The sequence below is a fragment of the Schistocerca piceifrons genome, chromosome 7 (assembly GCF_021461385.2).
Source record: "Schistocerca piceifrons isolate TAMUIC-IGC-003096 chromosome 7, iqSchPice1.1, whole genome shotgun sequence".
Lineage (NCBI taxonomy): Eukaryota > Metazoa > Arthropoda > Insecta > Orthoptera > Acrididae > Schistocerca > Schistocerca piceifrons.
The window spans coordinates 32,893,604-32,920,712 of NC_060144.1; the positions used below are offsets into that span (position 1 = coordinate 32,893,604).

Here is a 27,109-nt window from a genome sequence, read left to right on the forward strand (position 1 = left end):
TGTTGATCCGAGTGGTTCGTCCACAAATTGCTGAAGTCTCGGCGATGGCAGGGAGATTGCTTCGACAAACTTCTAGGGGACGTGGGGAACATTATAAGGATCGAGATTTGCACAGAAGCGAATGGCTGGAAACGTAGTAATACACCGCTAGCTGGCACTGCACACTTAAGTACTGGAAAGGAACGCTCATCTGATGTATCGATCCCTAATCTCTTTCTGTGGCGAGCCGTGAGATCTGTCCTGTATTGTGATCCTGTGGAGTCTCGAATGGACATCGTCGTACGAATCGTTTGCACAGTTGTTACATTCAAAGAAATTCACGGTGTGTTCTAGCATGTCTGGCAGTCAATGCTCGTTGGCGTCGGGCATGACTGGCTTCAGATGGTGTAAACTGCGATCAGTCTGTCGTACATCATGTGTGTTCATTATGTCTAACAAATGCTTAAATGAATCATTCTCTCGTTTCCTTTCCGATCTTAGATGTCTGCTACCTACTACCGTGACGTTTGCCGTCATGGGTTGCTATGCAATTCATAATCCTTAAGGTGTGTCCCACCTCCTTTAGAAGTTCGGCGCAACACTTTTGAGACACATTGTGTAACTTGAAAGAGGACGCAATTTAAAGTAAGTACATCTGAATGGAACTTAGTAGGCTGTGTCTATAGGCAGCACCAGAAACGACGGTGTCAAAATTATTACACAGCGCCTAAATGCAGCAGGCGAGTCCGTGTCAGCAGAATAGCAGCATGGTTTCGGGAAAAGATATTCTCTGTGTATTCATATTTAATTAATCAAGATGAGAATATTGCACTAATTAAACCAATATTTTCTTCATACACCACACGAACGTACTTGATAAAGTTTTAAGTCGTAGGCTTTTGGAAATTAGGAAAGAAAAAAGCTACCAGCATCATTTAACAGAAGTTTACAACCGGCGAGGTGATCCTTCTTTGTAATAGTACTAATGCGCAGAGACAAGAGTGACCTCTATCACCTAATGTTTTAAATATCTATGTTCGCACACCTATATGCGTAAATAACTGACAAATAAATGTCTAAGCTCTCCCATTACCAGTTTTGTGAAACATGTGGCTGTTAATTAATTGAATAAAAATGCAGATAACTGCGACCAGTCACTTACAAAATAACTCTTAATGTCTATAATCTAGTTTCCGTGCCCTTCCAGGCTCATTTTCAGATAGGCCAGTCATAAATTACATACGTATATCGTGACATGACGCTGGATACTAGCTTGCGACAGTATGGACCGTGTTATACGTATCCACATTTTAGTTTCCATTTTCACAGCCTACTGGTGATGTAATTAATTACAATTCACTATAAAAACGGGTCTCACAACAAATCCATCGCCATCTATCTCCACCTGTTACAGACGATTACATAAGAAAGTAATAACGATCTTGTACAAGAAAGTAGCGCAACTGACACATCATTAAAATTCTTGGAGATGTACTGATGCAAAAACTGAAACAAATCGAAGTTTTGGCCGTGTTGAAGCAGTTCCCCTCCGGATAGAGGCTAATTAATACAGGCAATTAAGGTCATGGACCACCATGGACACGACAGTGATGAAGGTGGCAGTAACGAATGCAGTCTGAATATTAAAGAAACATCTGAAAAAGGCAAAATAGGGAGTGGTCAAGGAGTGAATAGAAAGTAGCTGGAGCACACTTCTCTGGCGCAGAAAAAAACCTGTATACACTCATGAACCAATACATTACGACCTCCTGCTTAATAGCTTCCTTTTCCATGTATGGAATGAAATACATGCCTGATTCTGCGTATCAGGGATCTGACAGTTTGTAGCTAGGTTTTTGGAGGTATGTGGCGTGAGATGACTACCCACAGGTCACGTAATTTGTGTAAATAACTAGCCGCTATTTTGCGCCCGCGGTTATGGCGCCTGATAGGTTCCCATATAGGTTGTAGGATTTACGTCAGCCGAATTTGGTCACTGAGACATCAACGTGAGTGCGTTATAACGCTCCTCAAATCACTGTACCACGGTTTTGGCTCCGGGACAAAGACAAGAATAGGCCTACTGCTGAATGATGCCATCGCCGTCAGGGAAGTCATCAAGCATGAAGGGATGCAGGTGAACCGCAGCTGTCAGCGTGTCTTTGACTGCTACCACAGGTCCCACGCAAGAGCAGGAGAATCCCTCCCATAGCATAATTCTGCTCCCCCTAGCCTGCGTCATTGTCGCGCTGCACGTTTCGAGCCGGCGTTCGCCTCTATGACGGAGTTTGTGGAGACGACCATAGAAATAGTGTAACAAAAATTTATATCACCCAGTGAGCCGACACGTCTCTATTGATCGACGGTCTAACCCCGATGGCTCCGTGCCCATTTGCAATCGTAATTGACGATGTCGTTGGGTCAACATGTGAAAACGTAGGGGCAGTCTGCTGCGGAGATCCATGTTCAGCAATGTACGATGAACGATGTGCTCCAATGCACTTGCTCCAGCATTGTGCTCTTTCGGCAGAGATGCCACAGATCATCATCTATCCTATTTTACAGGATAAGCCTCCGAATCTCATATTCTGTGAAGAGTCGTGGACGTCCAACCATTCAGCACCTAGTGGTAGTTTCACTGTCCATGTACCTCTTTCTGTAGATGCTCATGACAGTGGCACGCGAATATTCTTGCAGCTTCATCATTTCCGAGATACTCGTTCACGGGCTCTCCGTAATAACAATCTGCCCTTCGTACAAGTCGCTCATCCCAGTACAGTTCCCCAATTGTAGCCCACACCGTCGGCAGGATGATCACCCGTCCCTGTCTGCTCAGCTTATGTGCCCTTGTTACAGCGCCAAGTGTCTACAATAACGCCACCGGGCGGCATGCAAATTCGCGGTACGTAGTGGTCTGATGTTTTCCTTCATCAGTGTAGGTTTAATCGTTATGTTGGTTGAGATGATGACGAGCAAAAACTCGTTTCGTACTCGCTTCTCACATCTGACACCGGAGCAGCAAAATGATCAAATGAAACGATTAAAGAGTAGCTCTACAGTTGGCCTTCGAGATAGGAGTAACAGAATACGTCTGTACAAACTAAGAATTGCTCGTGTCTCGTTCAGTAAGAACACATATAGCGGTCAAAAAGGCAAGGCGCTGTTGATACCATCGCTTATTGAAGACGTTTCGCGCGTAGGAGATGAGGTACACCATGAGGGCAACATCAAAATGTTTAACATTAGCAGCTTTCATTACTGAAAGTGGAATTCTAGACAGACTGTAAAACACTAAACACGACTGCCTTAACTCCTTCACCGACCACTTAACATACGCCAGCTGATTTACTGATTTATGTTTGGAACAGATAGAAGTGAGAGGATACCAAATCTGGGTATTAGTTTGAACGTTCCAACAAATTCTTACCTTATCCTCCTTTGTTTTTATTTGACAAAGCATCCACATGTGCAAGTGTCTGCTAAAAGATTATTTTCCTTTTGAAAGCCAAACTTCATCCAGTTGATCCCAAAATCTCGTCTATTATTCAGTAGTAATGTTCGTACCCATTTCAAGACAGTAAATGTCAATAATCTCTGTCGCTTCGAATAATCAATATTCCGTAATTCTTAAATGATGAAATGGTGGTCAGGACCAACGGTTTCGAACTATTCCTCCGAACGCTGCTCTCTATCTGTCGTCATGTCGTGTGCCGAGGTCACATTCACAGCAACAAATCCGACCATCAAAGTGAATGATTCTACTTTACTCAGTCCAAATACTGCTCATCAGTACAGTTCCACATTTGCTTCTGACCACCAGACAGTAAAAGTGGCACTCATCTCGATTACAACTGTAATTCATCAGGTACACATAAAAAAAATTGCATCACCCCAATTCCCCGAACTCCTGTAGACAGACGTTGACTGTGGATATCATATCACAGACACAGTCCCTTTGACTGTTCAGAGACGTCACTAAACCCGCCCAAAGATGTAAAATACCGTGCATGAGTAGCGCGTATTAGTCGGAGGGGATCCAACAGCCGATCAGTTCCAGTCATTCCACCAGGAAGGAGGTACACGGCTGGTCTTGTCTGTAGTTCAACCATGCCTAGACGGTTAATACCGCCGTTCGATCGCATTCACATTGTTACTTTGTGCCAGGAAGGGCTCTCAAAAAGGGAAATCTCGGATTGAATCAAAGCGATGTTGTTCGGACATGGAGAAGTTACAGAGAGACAGGAACTGTTGATGACATGCCTCGCTCAGGCCGCCCAAGGGCTACTACTGCAATAGATGATGCTACCTGCGGATTATGGCTCGGAGGAAACCCGACAGCAACGCAGTCATGTTGAATGATGCTTTTCGTGCAGCCACAGGTCGTCGTGTTACGACTCAAACTGTACGCAGGAGGCTGCACGATACGCAACTTCACTCCCGACGTCCATGGCGAGGTTCATATTCGCAACCACGACACCATACAGAGTGTTACAGATTGGCCCAACAACATACCGAATGGACCTCTCACGATTGGCATCACTTTCTGTTCACTGATGAGTGTCGCGTATGCCTTCAACCAGACAACCGTCGGAGACGTGTTCGGAGGCAACCCAGTCAGGCTGAACGCCTTGGACACACTGTCCAGCGAGTGCAGCAAGGAGGAGGTTCCCTGCTGTTTTACCGTGGCATTATGTGGGGCTGACGTATGCCGCTGGTGGTCACGGAAGGCACCACAACAGCTGTACGATACATGAATACTATCGTCCAACCTATAGTGCAACCATATCGGCAGCATATTGGCGAGGTATTCGTCTTCATGGACGACAATTTGTGCCCCCATCGTTCATATCTTGTGAATGTCTTCCTTCAGGATAACACATCACTTTACTAGAGTGGCCAAAAAGTTATCCAGACATTAACCCTAGCGAACATGCCTTGGCATCGGTTTAAAAGGGCTGTTTATGGACGTCGTGACCCAATAACCACTCTGAGGGATCTACGCCGATTCGCCGTTGAGGAGTTGGACAATCTGGACCAACAGTGCCTTGATGAATCTGTGGATAGTATGCCACGACGAATACTGGCATGCATCAATACAAGAGGACGTGTTACTGGGTATTAGAGGTACCAGTGTTTACAGCAATTTGGACCACCAGCTCTGAAGGTCTTGCTGTATGGTGGCACAGCATGCAATGTGTGGTTTTCATGAGCAATAAAAGGGGCGGAAATGATGATTATGTTCATCTCTATTCCAGTTTTCTGTACAGGATCCGGAACTCTCGGAACTTGGGGGACGCAAAACTTATTTTGATGTGTGTAAAATGTTCTTACTGATACGAATATGTCGTCAGTTTCTTTACAAACCTTTAGTTATTGATCTTTACAGACTGTATTGTAGACTTTCCCGATGCTTAATTCTGTGTTTGCACTTTTGGAATGTCCTTCACGTTCACCATTCTCGACAGGTATGAGCTATTTCAAATTTCACTGCCAATCTGTCAGCTGTTGCGAAGGAAGAAGGAGATTGCTACACCTTTAGTAACTTGAGATTAATTTCTGTTAGCGACAAAACACCCAAAGCATCGTCGTGGGAGCGGTACTATCGATTTTATCCATTCCAAGGCAACGTACCCAACACGGTTATCTTAAAGAGAAGTACTAACTGAAGTACTCAACAGATGAAGTTAACGTTTCGCTTAGATTACCGTACTGTATTTTCCGGCGTAAGAAACATCCGTTTTGATTTATATGAACGCCCTTGCTCCTGCCATGGTACCTTTCACATTGTGCTCGTATATCGATATATTTTAGTAATTAAATTGTGGTGACAATCTGTGGTGTCACATCAGTAAGTAGTGTACGAGGAGGAAGGGAGACTAATGTTGACAGACGTACTAATTTCTTTTGTAAGTAGAAATTCCGTAGTTATACAGAATACAGCTCTGACTACTGATGGTGTCAGGTTACAGATCGACAGCTTGGTTGTATCCATGGATGAGCCTTGAGAACGATTCCCAGAACATCTAATTGAAACGGATAGCTCGAAACATCTATCGATGAATATCACACTAAGACAGTATGACGCAACAGTCAGACCGTCAGGCCTCGTTGCTGCAGAGTGTCCACCCCCTAAGCCGAGAAGACCGTAGAAAGAATTCTCGAATTAACGGAAAGGGAATTCCTGCTAAAGATACAGGAACCAACGATCCTACAAGATGGTAGACGATGATAGAAACCTAATCGTGTACTCTACCAACAGAAGTTAAATGATGCTGTCAGAAGAAGACGAATAGCTTTTTGATTCCACTTATACAGAATGTCCCTCCACAGGCTGTCCTACAAGTCATGGACTGTGCGGCTGGTCCCGGTGGAGGTTCGAGTCCTCCCTCGGGCAAGGGTGTGTGTGTTTGTCCTTAGGATAATTTAGGTTAGGTAATGTGTTAAGTCCCATAAGATTCCATACACTTTTTGTTTGGCTGTCCTACAAAATTCTTCAAGTAACCAACGAGGGTAAAGCCACTGGATCTATGTGGACCAAGCAAATAGAGAAAGACATTTCAGAACTTCGTATTAGTCAAGACTTAATCACTAACAGGATTCACTGCTGTTTATCTGTTGAAACCGGGCCCATCCTTGCATCCATTACAGGGGGTTAAACACAACGAGAGCAGAAAATGATCGAAGGAACGCAAGATTGAGTTCAGGAGAAAGCTGAAGGAATACTGGGTTAACAGGAAAACTCAGGGTATCAGCAAGAAAACAGTTACCGAACTTCAGCAAGAACAGCTGAAACGGCAGACTGCAACAGCGCAGTACAAACACAAGCACTGTGGCCCACAGGTGGCCCAAACCAGTTAAAAAAAGTAAATAAAAACAGAAGCATAGTTTAGCTATGTAACTCCTATTTCCAAAACAATTACTTTATCAGCTATTGACACATTTCTCCTTTGCAAATAACCAAGCATATGATGAAAAGGACGCACTAACTACGTGTCTGAGATTATCTTTTCATTTGCTCTTATTTTTGACAATTTCTCAGACATCTCACACATAACTAGAATACCACTTTTGATTATGGGTTCAAGAAATGGCTATGAGCACTATGGGACTTAACTGCTGTGGTCATCAGTCCCCTAGAACTTAGAACTACTTAAACCTAACTAACCTAAGGACATCACACACATCCATGCCCGAGGCAGGATTCGAACCTGCGACCGTAGCGGTCACGCGGTTCCAGACTGAAGCGCCTTTAACCGCACGGCCACACCGGCCGGCTTGATTATGGGGTATATTGGCGGATCCACTGTTTCCCACACATGTATTCCGATACACAAACGCATACTCACATCAAAATACTTAACGTAGAGATCGTCACAGAGATATTATTTAGGCTCGACGTAGATAGCTAATGGCATCTATCCACGTCATCTGCAGCAACGAAGTTCGTTAGTAGTTTGGAGACTGTGACGTGGACACTTGCGTTACGATGCTGCGAGGTACCTCTCTTTGTGTTGCTTCTGATGACTTACCTAAACACAATGGCACTGTGAATGGGTAATGCAGTTCCGCTAAATCCGTTTCCTCTATTATATGTTTTGCCTTGATAGCATGGAAATGTAGAATTAGCGTCTGGATTGAACCGTGTTTTCGCTTATTGAGCACAAAGGGACGTCTTAAACATTCACTGCCGCAGGAATTGTGGTGTTATTTTTTCACCTTTTAGACTGTATTAGCTGTAATCTATTGGAATGAGAGGGAGGGAATTCTTTGATAATGGTTTATTTATTATTATTCTCTACGTTGCCGAAAATCTCGTGCGACTATTTGTTCTTCCGCTTTTCTTCGTCCGGCGATTCCTGTTAATTCGAGTAATTGTTCAGTTACGTTGTATTCTTCACTTTTCGGAGTTCGGAAAGAGTACCTGTGTTCACAGTCCCTCTCAAGCTTCTAATGTCATTTAGATTCTGAAGTATCGGCGCGTTTGCATTTCCATTCTGACGGTGCGTATTTGTAATCCTTCCAGTAACTATGCGATTCACGGTATCTTGACGTTTACTTCACCTGTGGAGACGTATGACTCTGTTTACGCCTTCCACCTCTTCTCCGGTTCCGTGTTCTCAGTCGTGAAAACTGTCTGGGCCCCGATATATTTAACCTATTATCTTCCGCCTGTCCCGCCCCCCTTCGGGGGGAATTGAAATTCAATAAAGAAAAAAAAACCGATTTTATCGCCTGTTTTTATTATTTATTCTCTTCATCTTTCTCATAAAGTCTGTAGGCTGAAGAGCGGCATACTAAGCTGCTGCCAGCCCACCCCCCTTCGGGGGGAATCGAAATTCAACAAAGAAAAAAAAAAAAAATTCCGCCTGTCCTCAAGTCGACGTCGGATGCGTATCTAATTTTCCTCTTGGCTGACAGCGCTTAAGGTACTCTAATGCTGTATCAGCACCAGCACCGACCGGGGCACGATTCCTCACCGCAAACTCGGCTATGTTGTTCGTATTCCTGGCACTGGTTCTTTTTGTTGCACTGTCAGGTAGGGTACAATTTGCACAACGTGATACGTCCGAAGCCGAAAACACTGAAGGATGGGCACACAACACTGTCGCTGTTATTGATGCAGATTTGTTGGACAACAACCCGTTATTCATGTGAATTTATCAAACTCTGTTGTCAAAAGCGCCTGATATTCCTCTCAATCAACGGATACGCTAACAAGGACAGTGACTTTCTACTCGAGTTGCAAGTCGGGTGCGGCCCATGCCTTTACGTAATTGCCCCTTGAGTAAGCCCCTGCCCGTGGTAATCTATAAAGCTGCTGCAGCCATTAAAAAAAAAAAAAAAAGAGCGTTAACCAGTTCCTGTTCCTCCCTCTCCCTCTTTCTCGTTCTTCGCTCTTCTTCTCTCTTCATATCTGTGTGTATGTGTGTGTGTGTGTGTGTGTGTGTGTGCTTGAGGAAGGAGGTCCTGAGGGGTTACAGTTTCGTATCCTCTTCCGGTCATCGCCATGCAACGTCATTTTCCGTTAATTCCATGTTACTTGCTGATTGTCGGGTTGACTGCTCGATTAAAAATGAAGTGTATTGCTTTTTTCTGCTGTGGATACGTCCATTATATAGAACTTATTTTCTTTACCTATTACTGCTCAGATCGAGGTGGTTAGCACTCTGGACTCGCATTCGATAGGTCGTCGGTTCAAACCCGCGTCCGGCAGCGGTTTAGGTTATCCGTGATTTCCCTAAATCGCTCCAGGCAAATACAGGGATACTTCTTTCCCCATCCCTGACACAATCCGACGTCTCTAATGACCTCGATGTTGACGGGATGTTAAAGCAAATCTTCTTTCCTTCCTTGGCATGTACGTCACTTAGTGCTCAAGAAAAGTTCCCTTTTAGGAGGACAGGGGCCAAGATCCGCACAGAACCACCTACATTTAGGTTCTAACCTTTTCCGGGCGAAAGACAGAATCGTTCTTTTGGACAGGATACGCTACCTTCTTTCTTAACAGTTTTCCTATTACACTAATTGGCAGCTCCTTTTGTACAAGTGCAAGACAATTAAATGGTATCGATGGAATGAAGTAAATGCCATTAATTTTAATTTTGTGAGCCTCGCCTGACATTCTTTTCATAAAGTAACTAAGCTTATATTCCAATTACATGACGCTCATCATTATTTATTTATATAATTCACATTTATATTGTAACAATGTCTGGAGCGTGGAGACTATAACTGCATCAGAATTGGTGCCTCTACCGCTATAGTCATGGTATTTTAGTGCTAACAGCTCATGCCTTTGGTCAGTGAAAGTTACGCGTACACCCGACTTCCTAGAAGGTCATCTCCACGTGTCACTTCTGAATGTGTTGGGACAGATACATCGTTTGTAACTAGCGTCCCTTGCTTTCCCTGCTTTCCTTCAGTTTTACACTTACCTCCTCTATTCCTCCATTTCCGAATAGTGTGAAATCATTAGCCTTTTCAGCATGTGATCGTTTTTGTATGAGTTTGCCTTTATGAGATTTGTCCTTATGACATATATATGAAATGAAATAATACATCGTTTGTCTTTTTCTAGAACTTGCTGTCTCGAGTGGCAGGCCTCTCAATGATGAATAACGTCCCTCATGCAGCTTCTGCTACTAGACTAAAATATCTTTGATGCTTACTAGAAGAACCAGTGAGGAACACTGAATAATTTCTGTTAATTTAGCGCGGTAATCGTCCAGACTGATGAGCTATAGTCACCCAGCGGAAAAACGCTTCTGTCAGAGCACACAAAATACGAATGTGTTCCTGATTATTTAAAAGACTGTGAGTGAAAAGTGGAGTACCAGCTGCCTCTAGTACCTTCCCCAACATCTTGATATGTAAATCACCTCAAACTTAAGCTCCCCTAACACTAACTCACTCGCACCCACTAGTCCATCGCTGTAAGCCGCTCATACCCACCCATTATCATTTGCCCTTTCTCACTCACTCATTCAACTCAACTCAATGTCATTATTTCTTTGTGCCACAGCCCCACTCCCCTTCGTTCTGTCCTGCTACTACAGTCTCCTCCCACTGTCACGGTCTACTGCTTGCTGTCTTTCACTGTAAATATCTCAGTCATTCCTTAACTCTGCTGCTCTCTCTTCTCACTATCTTTCTCTTCCTCGTTGTCATTGTAATATACTCTGTTTCTCATAATCACTGGCTCTCATACACTTCCACTTTCTCCTTCTCTTCATTCCTACCCCCTGACACAATCTTCATCATTCTTTTCCTAACACTCTTCTGTAGCTGACAATCAAATGCCTCTGCCACTGTGTCCCTCTTTTTCTGTCACATCGTTATTGCATCCTTCGCCTTTCTATATCACAACCATTGTCTGCTATCTTCCAATATCTATTAGTTTTCTGTCTCTTCTCCACTGCCACTAATTTCTTCTCTCTCAGCATAAAAAAGCATGAATGTATTAGCTCCACAAAATTTTTGAGAAAATGTTTTAAGGTGCCGAGAAAGCCGAATGAGGCAGTTGGTACGCCATATTTCAGTTAGAGTCATTTAAATGAACAGGAATGTTATTCGCATTTTTTTGTACTCCGATAGGAGCATTTTTCCGCTGATTCCCATCTTTTCCCTGCTGTAGCAGGACATGTAACACGTATGAAGAAAAATGTATTGGTCAGTAAAATGTAGATAGTTTATTTATGTGAAACTGAAACAACGCAAAACAAATTTTTCACCTCAGATCGGATTTTACGTTAACAAAAATTCTGCTTATGCTTCAGTACTACACCGTTAGGTTTCCAGATGATATTGGAGACACTTTAAGCTTATTTCTCGGTGCTACGTCACTTTATAAACTATTTTTCCGTCTCACACCGGTCTACGAAGCTCTGTATCTCGGAAATAGATAACGATATGACGAAAATTTTCAAGACAGTTCAACATCGGTGTCTTAGAAATACATTGCAAAAATTACAACAATTTGTTGAGCGCTGCCGTTTTGGAACCATCGGCTGGGTTTTGGCCCGCTGGTGACAGCAAATACACTCCTGGAAATGGAAAAAAGAACACATTGACACCGGTGTCTCAGACCCACCATACTTGCTCCGGACACTGCGAGAGGGCTGTACAAGCAATGATCACACGCACGGCACAGCGGACACACCAGGAACCGCGGTGTTGGCCGTCGAATGGCGCTAGCTGCGCAGCATTTCTGCACCGCCGCCGTCAGTGTCAGCCAGTTTGCCGTGGCATACGGAGCTCCATCGCAGTCTTTAACACTGGTAGCATGCCGCGACAGCGTGGACGTGAACCGTATGTGCAGTTGACGGACTTTGAGCGAGGGCGTATAGTGGGCATGCGGGAGGCCAGGTGGACGTACCGCCGAATTGCTCAACACGTGGGGCGTGAGGTCTCCACAGTACATCGATGTTGTCGCCAGTGGTCGGCGGAAGGTGCACGTGCCCGTCGACCTGGGACCGGACCGCAGCGACGCACGGATGCACGCCAAGACCGTAGGATCCTAGGCAGTGCCGTAGGGGACCGCACCACCACTTCCCAGCAAATTAGGGACACTATTGCTCCTGGGGATCGGCGAGGACCATTCGCAACCGTCTCCATGAAGCTGGGCTACGGTCCCGCACACCGTTAGGCCGTCTTCCGCTCACGCCCCAACATCGTGCAGCCCGCCTCCAGTGGTGTCGCGACAGGCGTGAATGGAGGGACGAATGGAGACGTGTCGTCTTCAGCGATGAGAGTCGCTTCTGCCTTGGCGCCAATGATGGTCGTATACGTGTTTGGCGCCGTGCAGGTGAGCGCCACAATCAGGACTGCATACGACCGAGGCACACAGGGCCAACACCCGGCATCATGGTGTGGGGAGCGATCTCCTACACTGGCCGTACACCACTGGTGATCGTCGAGGGGACACTGAATAGTGCACGGTACATCCAAACCGTCATCGAACCCATCGTTCTACCATTCCTAGACCGGCAAGGGAACTTGCTGTTCCAACAGGACAATGCACGTCCGCATGTATCCCGTGCCACCCAACGTGCTCTAGAAGGTGTAAGTCAACTACCCTGGCCAGCAAGATCTCCGGATCTGTCCCCCATTGAGCATGTTTGGGACTGGATGAAGCGTCGTCTCACGCGGTCTGCACGTCCAGCACGAACGCTGGTCCAACTGAGGCGCCAGGTGGAAATGGCATGGCAAGCCGTTCCACAGGACTACATCCAGCATCCCTACGATCGTCTCCATGGGAGAATAGCAGCCTGCATTGCTGCGAAAGGTGGATATACACTGTACTAGTGCCGACATTGTGCATGCTCTGTTGCCTGTGTCTATGTGCCTGTGGTTCTGTCACTGTGGTCATGTGATGTATCTGACCCCAGGAATGTGTCAATAAAGTTTCCCCTTCCTGGGACAATGAATTCACGGTGTTCTTATTTCAATTTCCAGGAGTGTATATAGTAAAAAAAATTTTTGTGGGTTTTCCGAGGAACCACCAACGAACTAATGGTGCTTCCGTAAGTCCCATCAAGCCCACTGTGTAGCACATCAAATGCGAAAAAGAACCAACTGGTTTGCTCCATTTGGGTAAGCAGGAGGAAGTGTATAATATTTATACTTTGACCCTGTGCTGTAGGATATCCACAATTCTAATGACCTGATCGTCTCAGGGATATCTCTTCTTTTCTTTTAAAGAATTGGCGGAAAAGCCTTTTGTATTTTAACTCCTTAGCAGATGAATTAATTTTTTCCCAGCAACCTCCTCTCAGTCTGACATCTACCTATCCTTCCGTGTTATCTATCTGTGATTGGAGCCTTAATGCTCTACATTGTCAACTAGAATCAGAAACTTTCAATGTTCACCGCAACTGTAAATAATAATAACAGTCATCAGTGTGTCGTAACAATTCCCAGTGTCCTGTAAATGCGGGCAAATTCCCAGGACATCCAGTACGACAAAGAAATTTACTAGGACACGCCAAACGTACCAAACCACTTAAATTCTGTAAAACAAGTATTATAGTTTCCTACATCGTGAAAGTAGAGTCGCGACATGTATTGCTCGTTATTCGTCGAGACAAATTTACTCATTTTCTCAATGTTTTATTGCGGCAGCCCTACGCAATCCAATTCGTGACTTTGCTGTTGAGACACGTCCCAAATCGACTTTGACGCTGTGATGATGATGATGATGATGATGATGTGATGATGTTTGGTTTGTGGTGCGCTCAACTGCGCGGTCATCAGCGCCCGTACAAAGTCTCCATTTATTTCATTCTCCAATGTTTTACGCCGTCCAATCTAGCCGTATCACGAATGATGATGATGAAATGATAAGGACAACACATACATCCAGTCCCCGGGCAGATAAAATCCCCAACCCGGTCGGGAATCAAACCCGGGACCCCGTTGACGCTGTAACTTATAAAGTAGCATATCTAGCCAGATGGCCACATAAAACAAGTCTGTCGATTAGAGACAGCCAATTAACTGATCAACTGCTTTGATGTTATGATACTTCACGCAACCTTAATGGAGAAAAACTGGCAGTGGTCTTGGTGACTGGCATACACAATTGCAAGAATCAGCCAATAACACCTCATCCATGATCCCATCGTAGATGTGAGGTAATGGTAAGCAGTTTCATTCAAAGATTAGGTAAAAAAGCTTCACTCCATCGCTACGTTCTTCTGTATGTATGCGCCCTACAGTGTGTTTTGAGAGACAGGCTAGCCAAAAAAGCGGCCAAGGTGTGAGTACGAGGTCCACTTTGTAGTGTCTTCACAAAAAGTGCCTGGAAGAGCACACCTTCTCTATTTTCTCCCTGTGGCGGAATCACTTACAAGACGAAGGGGTGTTTGCGTGGTTTAGCAGCCAGCCAGGCCGCTGCTGAAGCAATAACGGCTCGAGAGATGTTCTGTCTCCTTTGTAGAGGTGCTCTTTGGTCATGCTCTCACAAGTGGAACAAGTACGAGGCTCTTGTCCTTTTACCATTGCTCATATTCCTGAAATTGTCTCTATATGTGTTCCTGGAGGAGAAAGGACAGCAGAGACGCCCACCCAAGCAACAGCCAGGTAGCGGGACGATGCTGATGTCCGTTGCATAAGTTATCATTGCGATATAATGACATCACCTAAGTTGGTAAGTAACAACTCTCTCACCAGTGGGCGAAAAATATGATTAGTCACTCACGAAGCTCCATCTGGAAGGTGACAGCAATTTCGCAGTTCTCTCACGTGATTGGTGGACTGATTATTGTAGGACTTTGATTGGACGAAGCAAGTTGTGAGCTTTTATTACGAGAGGCTCAATGAGATTCAGATGGAAGATGTGAAGGATAGTCTTGCGTTAGACTTGAATTGGAAAAAAAGTAATTTCTTGTGATAGGCTCCGAGTGCAACAGGAGAAAATTCTTGAATTCTGGAGCTCAAGTGGACCCTGAAAGCAGAGTCAGATGGATGCTATGCTGCCTTCACTCCATGAAGGCAGTCGTCGGTTTTGACGAGCGTGGCGCCATTAAATAGGACGCTATGCCTGAGCCATATTTGACAACGTTTGTGGTACTTTACTGTGCCGTGGTTTCACTCATATTCATTCTATCGATTCAACAGCGTGCCTCTCTTAAACTTGTGAGTAGAAGATAGATACATGACTGCTTACCCATTGCCGAGCAGATGTAATTTCGCCTCACGCATGCTCAACTAACTTTTCTACAGTATATTTTGGTAAAGCAGCACTTTGTGTATCATCGCACCACCAAGATTACGTCCGAACTCTTTTCCAGTGATATACACCACTGGCCATTAAGATTGCTACACCAACCAGAAATGCAGATGATATACGGGCATTCATTGGACAAATATATTATACTAGAACTGACATGTGATTACATGTTCATACAATTTGGGTGCATAGATCCTGAGAAATAAGTGCCCAGAACAACCAGCTCTGGCCGTAATAACGGCAATGAGTCAAACAGAGCTTGGATGGCGTGTGCAGGTACAGCTGCCCATGCAGCTTCAACACAATACCACAGTTCATCAAGAGTAGTGACTGGTGTGTTGTGACGAGCCAGTTGCTCGGCCACCATTGACCAGACGTTTTCATTTGGTCAGAGATGTTGACTCAGGGATCGAGACGTGGCTGCACGATCCGTTACAGCCGTGCGGATAAGATGCCTGTCATCTCCACTGCTAGTGATACGAGGCCGTTGGGATCTAGCACGGCGTTCCGTATTACCCTCCTGAACCCACCGATTCCACATTCTGCTAACAGTCATTGAATCTCGACCAACGCGAGCAGCAATGTCGCGCTACGATAAACCGCAATCGCGATAGGCTACAACCCGACCTATATAAAAGTCGGAAAAGTGACGGTACGCATTTCTCCTCCTTACACGAGGCATCACAACAACGTTTCACCAGACAACGCCGGTCAACTTCTGTATGTGTATGAGAAATCGGTGGGAAACTTTCCTCATGTCAGCATGTTGTAGGTGTCGCCACCGGCGCCAACCTTGTGTGAATGCTCTGAAAAGCTAATCATTTGCATATCACAGCATCTTCTTCCCGTCCTTTAAATTACGCGTCTGTAACACGTAATCTTTGTGGTGTAGCAATTTTAATGGCCAGTAGAGTATTTCGATGAGTCGTGCTAGTTTTCCTTGATGCACGATGATCGTTTCTTTTAAGGTGACATTAATATTCAGATGTTCCTTTGAGATGTAAATAACTTGTAGAATCCTTACTGCTACTATGATGTTTATGAGAAACATTAAATAATATACTACATCGTCTTACAGTTTCCTTTACACGGTTAAACTCAGCAACCAGCCCCTTTTCACACGTAACGAATATTCCTATCGCCGAATGTATGATATGACTTTATTCAGAATCATACATTGCGTTTGGTGTATGTGCCATGAAATGAACTGGCCTATACTTGTATCGAAAACAAATCTCATGCTATCATATGTTCTTCTCAGTACAAATACGAACAATAGTCTTTCATATGAAGTGAATGCTGAATCTCTGCTCACTTCTGATTGGTTACCATATTTTGTTGCAACTACAGCAGATTCAGTGTCAACGGGAATCAGTCAAGAGTTAATCCTAACAGTATTAACAGTAGTTGAAGGATACTTTAAAGGTAATGGAAGACAAATTTTGTCAGACCAAGCTGTTGCAGTGATTGCAGTATGAAAAATCTAAAAATCAGGTTTAAGTGAAAGTTGTACTTATATAATGAGCTTGATAAAGAGCTCCACCGAAAGAGCGATGTTGAATTGGAACCACTCATGGCATTTTACTGTGAACAGATTATACATACGTGTTCTGATGCAAAAAATTCATGCAAATTTTAATGATTGCTTGCAACGGTACCAAGCACCCTTAGCACAGAAAATTGTGGCAAGTAACATTTGGCGCCTAGCTCTGATACTTTGCAGTCGCTGGAATTTAACCTGCGAAGAGGCAGGTGCGAGGCATATGTTAAGAGCTTGCAATATTACAGACTCATCTCGCTTTCCGACACTGTGTTATGCAAAGGAATTTGCTGAACAGACCTAAAAGTGAAACTACGCGTCGAAAACTGGACACGAATTTTCTTAAAAAGTTCTTCCCCCACATCCTCCCCTCCTTTTCCTTCTTTCCGAGTCCTAAAACTTCAAGGGCGAAGTAGTGCAGATGCTAGCGTATTCTAAATTGAATTCATGTGGAACGAATGATGGTAGGTGAAATTTCACTCTATAGAATGTCTTCAATGAATTGTGCATATAGGTCTCGTGATTTTAACCTGCTTATTTTTCTATGTTTATGTATTGGTGGAGGCGCATTTTCGAAAAAGAGTATACAATAGTTTTTGATATGTCCACGATGGATTTAGTCCTATAGGGTAGAAAATCCTTCTCTAACTATGCAACGTGGGAGAGTGCAGGGTACACAGAGTGTGTCAGGAGGACGCAGTCGCTGTCGTAATGTAGAAACGGAGCGATTTATCTGACGTCCAAAATGGCACGATCATTGGCGTTTGGACCAAGGCTGGAAGCATTTCGGAACCGGATAAATTAGTAAACTATTCGTGTGTAGCCGTGGTCGAGGTATACTGCGCACGGAAAAATGGCGCTATCCAAAACCAGCGCCGAGGCAAATGTGGTGCGTCACAACTCATAGGCGACAGACGTGGACGACGGTTGCAGAGATACGTGCGAGCAAACAGAGGTGCAACTCTTGAGCTACTGACCGCCCAAGCCAACCAAGGGCGTAGAAATAGTGTATCCTTAATTACCGTACAGTGAAGGTTGCTGCGTACGGGTCTCCGTAGCAGGCGTCTGGAATTTGAATGCTAGTACAGCGACTGCACGTCCGCTGAGTAACGAGAAGTAGCCTTTTCGGATGAATCACGCTGTATGCTCCAACGTGCAGACACCTGTTCACGTATACGTCTTGAAACGTCTGAAGACCGGATGGTCTGTGGTATTTTCTGGGTGATCTCGTAATTATGGAAGGCACAATGGATCAATACAATTATGCAAATATCCTTGCTTGCTGTTTGTTTTTCCTCGGTACTATGGGCTCTGTGCGTGAATTGAAGAGTAACGGCAAGAGTTCACTATGCTCCTCTGACCACCAAACTCTCCGCATTTAAACCCAATCCAGAATCTGTGGTACCATTTCGATTGGGCTGTTCGCGCCATGGATCCTCAGTCGAGAAACCTAGGACAGCTTGCCGTGGCACCAGAGTCCGTATGTCTTCGCATCCTTGCCAGTAGTCTACTTTCCAAAACCACCGCATGACGCCGAAATGGCGTCAACTCAAAAGACTTGCACCACGCGACCGGTCAACCCGACGGGAAACCTTGGCCACAGGACATTTATTCCAGAACGTCAGCGGCCCAAGCAGCAAAAGGTTTATTCAAGCTTTTGAAAGGCGCTCACATAAATGTGAGTGGTCAATCTATATACACTGACTGAATGGAAACATTTCGGAGATCTTCACCATACAACTTGCATTAAACGATTAATCTATCATTCCATTCGAAATCTGTGTCCATCATCAACATCAGTACAAGGTGTGACCATCACAGTAACGAATATATTGTAGTATTCCATATGAAATGGAAGTAGGCAGTCTTCAAAATATTCTGGGGAATATCTCACCACATCTAAAACACATGCATGAAGATTGCTGGCTGGACGCTGGTATGAGAGCATACGACTGCCCATAGCATACCTCACATGCCGTATGTGTGTCAAATCAGAGAATCGGCTGACCAGCCATAGATCCGTACATTTGTCAAGGCGTCAGTGGTGTGGAATAAAGTGAATGGTCTTGCATAATCCTGCTGGAATATGATGTTTGGCACCCTGTTCATGAAGGGCATGAGAACAAAGTTTACCATGCTTGCTCATACTGGCGAGCATTCAGCCTACCTTCAATCGTCACCAAATCAGTCCTGTTGTCATGTCTACAATCTGGCCACAACATGATTCCAGCAGCTGGAGAGATGTTAATCTCGAGAGTCGCTGCTTCCTGTGGCTTTCACAACGTCGGGGTCGATCTGAGCGCCAAGAGTATAGACGAACAGTTTTCTTTTTTCAGCTGAGGTTATCCATATTTCATTACAATAGGCGCTGAGTACGTCGAGTTCCCCTCCATTACGTATCATGTGCTTCACGCGTTACAGGCGTATGTATACCAGAAGATCTGATCTGATATCACGAAACGAGTCGTCTTCAAATTAAAAAGAAAAATCATATACAGCTGACAGCGTTGTATTTCTGAAAGATCACTATAAGATGTCTCTTTGCTGAACGCCACTCGCTGTACACCGTGTAAATCTCTGTTGTCTGTGGCGTGGAGTCTGCGATAAACGAAGCACTCCAACTCCCAGTAATCGGTTCCCTACAGTTTGCGGTGACGCTCTGCCTGTAATCTCCCACTATTGTCATAAGTCTGCTCCTAGGAGCCAGTCGAAGAAATCTATAACCTTCTAGTGGTGCAGCTACCAGAAGGATCAGTGCCTACACGTCTTGCCACGCTGATATCTAGAGTCCATTTCGCCACCATACATTCTACAGCCAACTGTCTGTATGACACATCGGTATAACATTCCTATATACCTGCGTCTAATGATTCGACCTTTCCAACAGACAGATTGTGATACACTAAATGCGTGTGTCCTCTGGACATGCCCTGTAACGATCCCCACCTCAAAAGTTGTTGATGTAGGATTAGATACATCCAGTAGCTATCCTGTATACACGGAACTCTTCATCTTTAGAAATGTCGTTTCTCTCTGTTGCAAATTGTAAAATAGTGCTCGCACTATGATGAAATTTTAATCAAGAAATCTGAAAGGCATGGGAATACTGGAGTGTCGCTTTTGTAGACTTCGGGCAGGATGTAACGTAATGCTTTACTTCTGCTCATCTCACTCGTTTAAGGCACCATTGCGGCGGCATATTACTGAGGTAATAGTAATTATTCAAATTACCGCATACGAAATATGAATTTACTTCGTACTTCTTTCAAATTTACCTGTTGTGTTGATTTACCTATCCAAACGTATTGGTAGTTTAATATACGCAAGCACTTGTGTGGGCACTGTACCACCTAATTAATGGCCTTGATTTGCTTCTTTTTTTCTCGGAGGGGTCGGTTGTGTACTGTTGCTTAAAGTCCATATGTTTAGTACAGAATTATTCCTAAACCGGTTTTTATTAAGTAGACACATTAGCGAATAATATAAATAAATAAGAAAACAACTGTATAAATACTGTAGGATTAATTATGTTAACAAAGCAGCTACATTTCAGACCAAATATATATTTATTAGGTATCTTTTACTCAAATGTTAGTGAATGGCTACGTTACATAACTGAAAAACCGAAGTGCAGTTTCCCACCATAAATCACAACTTACACTAATTTCCGTTTCCCTAAATTCCACTATGAAACTACAGAAGCCATTAGTGATTACGGCTGCCTCAAATCACGTGAACAAATAGGAGTCCATACAGTCACACAACATCTATCACCGGAAACACAGTGAAATAATGAAAGTCGAGTAAAAAGTCTGAGTCTGTAGCTGACGCTCACGAAATTATTCCGACGAGACGTTAGAACATATATCTCATCCGCACAGCCTCTCTACAAAAACACACTCGTCAACACCAAACAAACTCATAAGACACAGAAGAAAACCGCCACCAAAAACTACATCTATCCTACCACTCACGCTTAAAAACTTCCTGTAGTTCCACACATTTTGAATTCGGGTTGCGTGCTTAAATAATGACCACATTTCAAATTCAAACCTAATTGTGCATACAAGTAAGTTACCCGGGAACAGCGAAGATTAATGTGGTGTTGTGACCCCTCATTAAATAAACAGTACAGTATTGAAGCATACCTATAAGCGGTTTTACAGTGTCAGGAAACATTATGTAGGCCTAAAATTATAAACACATACTCAATTGTCAATACTATTTCTCATCCTCTAAAAAAAATTACGTAAGAATGTGGGAAATCAATGCTGCCTTCATACCATATATAACTGTGGAGACTTATAGCGTCGGCACATTTCCATATAAATTTTGAATAGAAAGTTGTGGAAGTGTTTACTGACGTTGTAAGCTTTCAAATGCTTCAAGTGGCTGCAAGCACTATGAGACTTAACATCTGAGGTCATCAGTCCCCTAGACTTACAACTGCTTAAACCTAACTATCCTAGGGACGTCACACACATCCATGCCCGAGGCAGGATACGAACCTGCGACAGTAGCAGCAGCGCGGTTCCGGACTGAAGCGCCTAGTACCGCTCGGCCATAGCGGCCGGCGTTGTAAGCTTTCAAATGGTACATCATACGAACATATTGTTCAAATGCTTTAGTTTTTATTAATTTTATAATATATCACTTTTAGAAATAATTTTAATTACCTTAATATTAAACATAATATCATGTTTGTAGTTGTGATGAGTTTTCTTAGCCGAAATTCTTCTGGTGTACTCCGTATGTTTGTATCATGTGTAAGGTACTTCCGTTAAAATATACAATATTCATCTTTTATTCAGTCCTTCTCAGCTGCCGATGTGTCGTCCCCACCCCTTCAGTCAAGCTCGTACGCTACGGCCTCGGGAAAAACCGGTACGAAGCGCGCAGCTAGCCTGCGTTCCTCACACAGCCGCCAGGCCGCCACGAGCTGTCAAAACCCTCACCACTGCCTCTCGTTTCTTGTAATGTCACGTTGTTTCTTCAACGATATTAAACTACAACACGAATCTACAGTATAATGCTTTAGTGTTACACATAAAAACCATGAAATTCTACAAACACGAGTTGTTGTTACTGCAACTGTTTGAAAATATCAAAGCCTCACAATTTAGGTATTAATAATTACGTAGTTATCAATAGAACATCGAGTACTCACATTCCACTCTTTTGCTAGACATAAGAGCGATACAGATTGATCACATGTAAACGCGTGTGCACGTAGTACTAGTAATACGCAGAGCTACGCTGCATAGCTGTTGTTGCGTCAAGATCGAAGATATCCCTGTGTCACTAGCTGAACAAAGTTGTCCAGACGGTGTTTCACAGCCGAGATCAGCTTTCCCCTCTCCTTGCACATTTCTCGATACACTTCATGCCTGATTTACCAGAGAGCCGGCCGGTGACAACTCCACTTGTTGTGTTGCAGATGATCAGAGACTTACAGAAGATACGACGCACCGGCAGCAGCCACTGAGGGCCGCCTTTCATGTTTGAGCCGGCGACAGCAACGGGACACCGCTCCAAGTACGTACCAACCTTTTTCCAGATTAAGCCACGATTCCTTGGAAAACCAGTGAAGGTAGGCCTGACACAATGCTGAGACGATTTTCTCAGTTACGCACCCTTGGCTCATTCCTGGAAATCTATCGTAAATGTAACTGGCCTTCAGTTCGTATTAACACCGCTAAGTGGATATGGGGCTGACGTGAAATGCCACGTGGACCACTCCACTTGTTCAATGATGAAGCAGTTATCAGTCTTCAAAATTCCAACTTGACAGGTTGATCATAGTAGGTCATTTTACCATTCGATAAGACAGCTGAGGGAACATTACACGCTCAGCGCATTCGAATGTGAAAATATTAAACTGTGATACAAAGGACTGGTGACATTATATAGTTGGAAAAAAAAATTTGTTATTCGCCTGAAGAAGTCTTTTCCTTACATGATCGTTTAAGCAACGGTGATCGTTTTTTCACGTGACACTGCGTCGTAAATCCCGAGTTATTCTGGACTGCAGTTTTTGAATTATGAACTGTTTTTTTTATTAGTAAACTAAAGATAGTAACCGGAATCACGGGATAATCTTCGATCTAACTTTACGCGTTTAAATCAGTTACATTCTAGCTATCTTTGCAGCCAGATGAGAAATCTTGATATTTCAAATTACATTAAATTCAAATAGGTGTTACTCTTTTACAGCAAATGAGGTTGAATAATCAAAGAAATTTTCTATTTACGTGCCAATAGTTGTAAGTGGAATTTATTAATATCACCGAGATTGTTACATCTTTCCCGTAAAAGCTGTATACTATAAGGCTAAAACAGTAATCCAGGTTCAGAGTCAGGTTGCCCATTTAACGGCTTCGAGGGGCAATAAAAACTCGATTTTCAGTAATTCATATAAGTATCAAGGTTAAGGGGTACGATCTCACGTTAAAACTTGAACAAATTAAGTCACGTATTAAAATCAAAAACTTCGTAGATGTCCTGAAGCAGCGCAGATCACGCAGACGGTATTCACTCAATGTCCGAGAATGGAACCCCATAGCGTCTTCAACAAACTTTACACATAATTTCAATCGTTTTCGAAAATGTTTCTCGCTGAACAGCGTCCACCAAAGAATGAAAGGACAAAAGTTTATTGCTTACCACATTCAGCAACAGACATGAGGTGTTGTTAATTTACAACTTTATGACCAACTCTGTCGTAGAATATTCTGCAGACAGTATCCACATATACCACTGACTGTATCTGTAAGATTCTGCAGTTGAGGACATGGAAAACTAACATTTTTTAAAAAAATGGAGTGTAATTTACCCAGATTACGGAGCTCTCAACCGCATATTTTTACATGCTTAACCCGTTCCAAACTGACATACACTGATTTGTTATCTGTATCGAAAAGGCGACAGTCGATCTCGACTATCAGTACTCCTGTATAGGCTCATAGTCTGATTGTATGTATTGAACCCGGGACCTAGAAACGACGGAGGGGCTTCGCGCCTCTGTAGCCCTCAGTGGTTCACAACCCCACGACAGTCCACCCACCTCACCGCCGTCACACACACACCGAACGCAGGTTTATTGTGCGGTTCGGCCCCCATTGAACCCCCTCAGGAACATCTCACACGAGACGAGTGTAACGCCAAATGTTTGCGTGGTGGAGTAAATATGGTGTACAGGTACGTGGACACAATGCTGGCGCAGCAGTCGCCGACGTAGTGTAAATGAGGCGGAATAAGGGGAACCAACTTAAAAACCATCCACAGGCTGGTCTGCACACCGGACCTCGACACTAATCCGCCTGGTGGATTCGTGCCGTGGACCGGCACGCCTTCCTGCTCGGGAAGTAGAGCGTTAGACCGCGCGGCTAGCCGGGCGGGCTAGTATGAACGTAGTCGAGGCAGCTAGCAGGCTAGAAGCACTTGAACAAGACAACAGGGACGGACTATCGTGTGTCAAATTACTATCGTCAATCTTACTGAGAAACCAAAACATTAAAAAAAGTCCTCACGTTTCGCACACCGTAAATTTCTCTTGCACTCGAAGGCCAGTGATAAGTCGAAATGGGGAATGCTCTCCAGGCACATATGTTACATTTCGTTTTTCAGCGACCAACTTAGTCTTGGTTCAAGTGTTAATGGCGCCTTGTCGTTGGGGCTTTCAGTTTCTGACCTTAAAATAGCTGTTATTTCCCGTTACTAGATGTTTTTGCGTCGTCTTACACTTTACTTCCGTCTTCAACAGCAGTATACGGGATGTACCGAAAGGTATATTAGAAGGCGTGGTGAATGGTAGATGTGTATCAAATGAGCATATTTTCTAATAAACGCTTCTTCTTAAACACTTTGTTTGCACGCTGGCGTCCCTGAAATGTGGAGAACGACGCAGTTAGATTCGACAACTCAAGCTGGCTTAGGAGCAAAGGAGACAATGTAAATAGTAGTCGCTATGAGAGTCTTCACGCAATTACAGCGCCCGAAACGCGAGTCGATACACAAACCAACCAATAGAGGCAGCGGACATCATATTACGTGTACTGTGAAGTCGCAGTCCTTACCAGTAGTACTGTTTTACTTGTTATATGACACAGAAAGCAGGCCACAGCCTTAAGTAGACAATAGTAGACTATAGTATCGTTTTGTTTGCCGTAATTTCACGCAATACGTTATTTGCAGTCATTCATGTGGCTATCGTAAAACGAAAATCAATAAATGCAGTCGCTTACACAACTGCACAGCGCGCCGACATGCTTCTCGTGAAGGGGCAGCTCAGAGGAATGCAAGAGATGTTTCGCAATATGAACATTTCCCAGACAGGCGTCGCATAGTGAACACCACGTTTCCAAGACTGCAGCGGCGTTTAAGCGAAATGTGCAGCTTAAGGCCTACGGTCTTCACACTGGACAACCCTAACACCAGAGTCTGAAGAAGCTACACGTCAGCTCTTTTCAGAACAGCCTTCCTTCTACGAGCCCACACGACACGTGTGAACGACGAGGCGGACGGACACGCTATGCACGATGAACACCTTCATCCCCACAAAAACCAGTAGGCTTTTGCGATGACTCGGGGTGACTTCCCTCGTCGTCTCAACTATTGCCGACGGCTACACGAGCAGAGTAAACTGGCTCCTCTCTTCACACCACGTTTCCTGTTTCCTGAGGAATGAGCCATTGTCAGGAACGGAAACACCAGGAACAGCCATATTTGTGTGGGTCTTTACCGGCTGCTTATCCGAGGTCAGCGATGTCGCTTTCTTGTGAATGTTTATGGAGGTCCCATTGATGACCATGTCAAGATCTGTACCTCATGCCCGTCCATGTTAATGATCCCATTACCTACTATTTCTGCCAAAGGGCTCATCTGGGTTGTTGGATGAGGTACCTGTTGATATCTGCGGTGCGATGTGGTTCCGGAAGGATGGCACTCCAGCTTACTTCGACAATGGGGTACGCGGCCACTTGAACGAGGCTTTTTGGACAGATGGTTGCGACGTGGTGGCCCAGTGGCGTGGTCCCCTCGCTTACCAGTCTTGACACCACTGCACTTTCAATTCGGGGGCTTCATGAAACCCATGGTGTACAAGACACCCGTGGAGTCACCACAACATCTAGTAACCCGACCACAAGTATCTGCTGGAGTCATATGTGGGTAATCTTTCCAAAGATTCACCACGATATGATCCGAAGATACACAAAATGTATCAAACATGTGGCGGTCATATTGAACGCCTTCTGCAAGTGAATTAAACTTATTTTTTTCTGAATGTAATGTAGTTAGTCTCATGTACATCTGCTCACACTGCCTACATCCTCCTCCACATTTCAAAGACTCTAGCACGCGAACGAGGTTCTCCAAATTATAAGTTTATTACAATTTTAAAAATGGCTGCCAGCAGCAGCCTTAAACTTTAAATAAGTGGTGTATACAGACCAATCGGCTGCATAAACTTCATTGTAATCAACTGCTATCACCTTGATAGGTTCCCGGGAATTACGCCGAATAATATTGTAGAAACCGCACACTATTTCAACGAGACAACTGTCCGTGCCCGCCATTCTCAGGTGCTACTGTCGTGTCGCTGATAAGCTCGCCAGTTTATATGCTGGCTTTCCAGAACAGCGCAGGCGCCAGTGGGGCATAACGCAGTCGAAGACTAATCATAGACAGCGTCGAATACCAGAGCCCTCTGCTGGAGAAACGGGTGGCGGTCTTCGGAGGCGCGCCGCGGCGCGGGAAAATGCGGCCGGGAGCGACGGACCCCGTTCGCGCGCGCGAGGTGTTGGCGCGCGATTTAAGCATCTACGCTAAGGCTTCCCATCTGCGTTGACTCGGTGCGGTTGTTTAGCTGCGGCTGACGATTCCTTAGTGCCGGCAAGGCTGGCTCCCAGGCTTTGCTCAGGTGAAACCCCGTGTCTCTGTTTATTAGGTCACTGCTTATATGTATTTCGACCGCCTCTTTGGTGATGGAGTCCCAGTATGTGGAAGCTTGCGAGAGGATCTTGGTTTCTTCATAAATCATGCCGTGTCCCGTGTCAAGGCAGTGTTCAGCAACCGCAGATTTCTCTGGTTGACCCAACCTCGTGTGACGTTTATGTTCGTCGCGTCTGTCTTTGACCGTACGACCCGTCTGGCCAATATAAGACATCCCACTTTGGCAAGGGATTTTATATATTCCTGGTCTCCTCAGGCCGAGGTTGTCTTTAACACAGCCCGACATTGACTGCACTCTTGCTGGAGGCCGGAAAATACATTTTATCCGGTATTTCTTGAAAATTCTACCCATCTTAAAAGACATGCCACCGACATACGGTAGAAAAACCAAGCCCGTGGTGTTCTCTGCT

General features: G+C 44.4%; 1 protein-coding gene across 1 annotated transcript in view; it reads left to right on the plus strand.

Annotated features, from left to right (window-relative positions):
* The window catches only part of LOC124805405 (zinc finger protein 74-like), a 517,252-nt gene that overhangs the window by 210,415 nt on the left and 279,728 nt on the right, over positions 1 to 27,109 (plus strand). Inside the window, exon 3 of the mRNA XM_047265966.1 lies at positions 22,186 to 22,283. The gene's annotated coding sequence lies outside the window, so the exon portion shown is untranslated. The remainder of the gene's footprint in view (positions 1 to 22,185; positions 22,284 to 27,109) is intronic.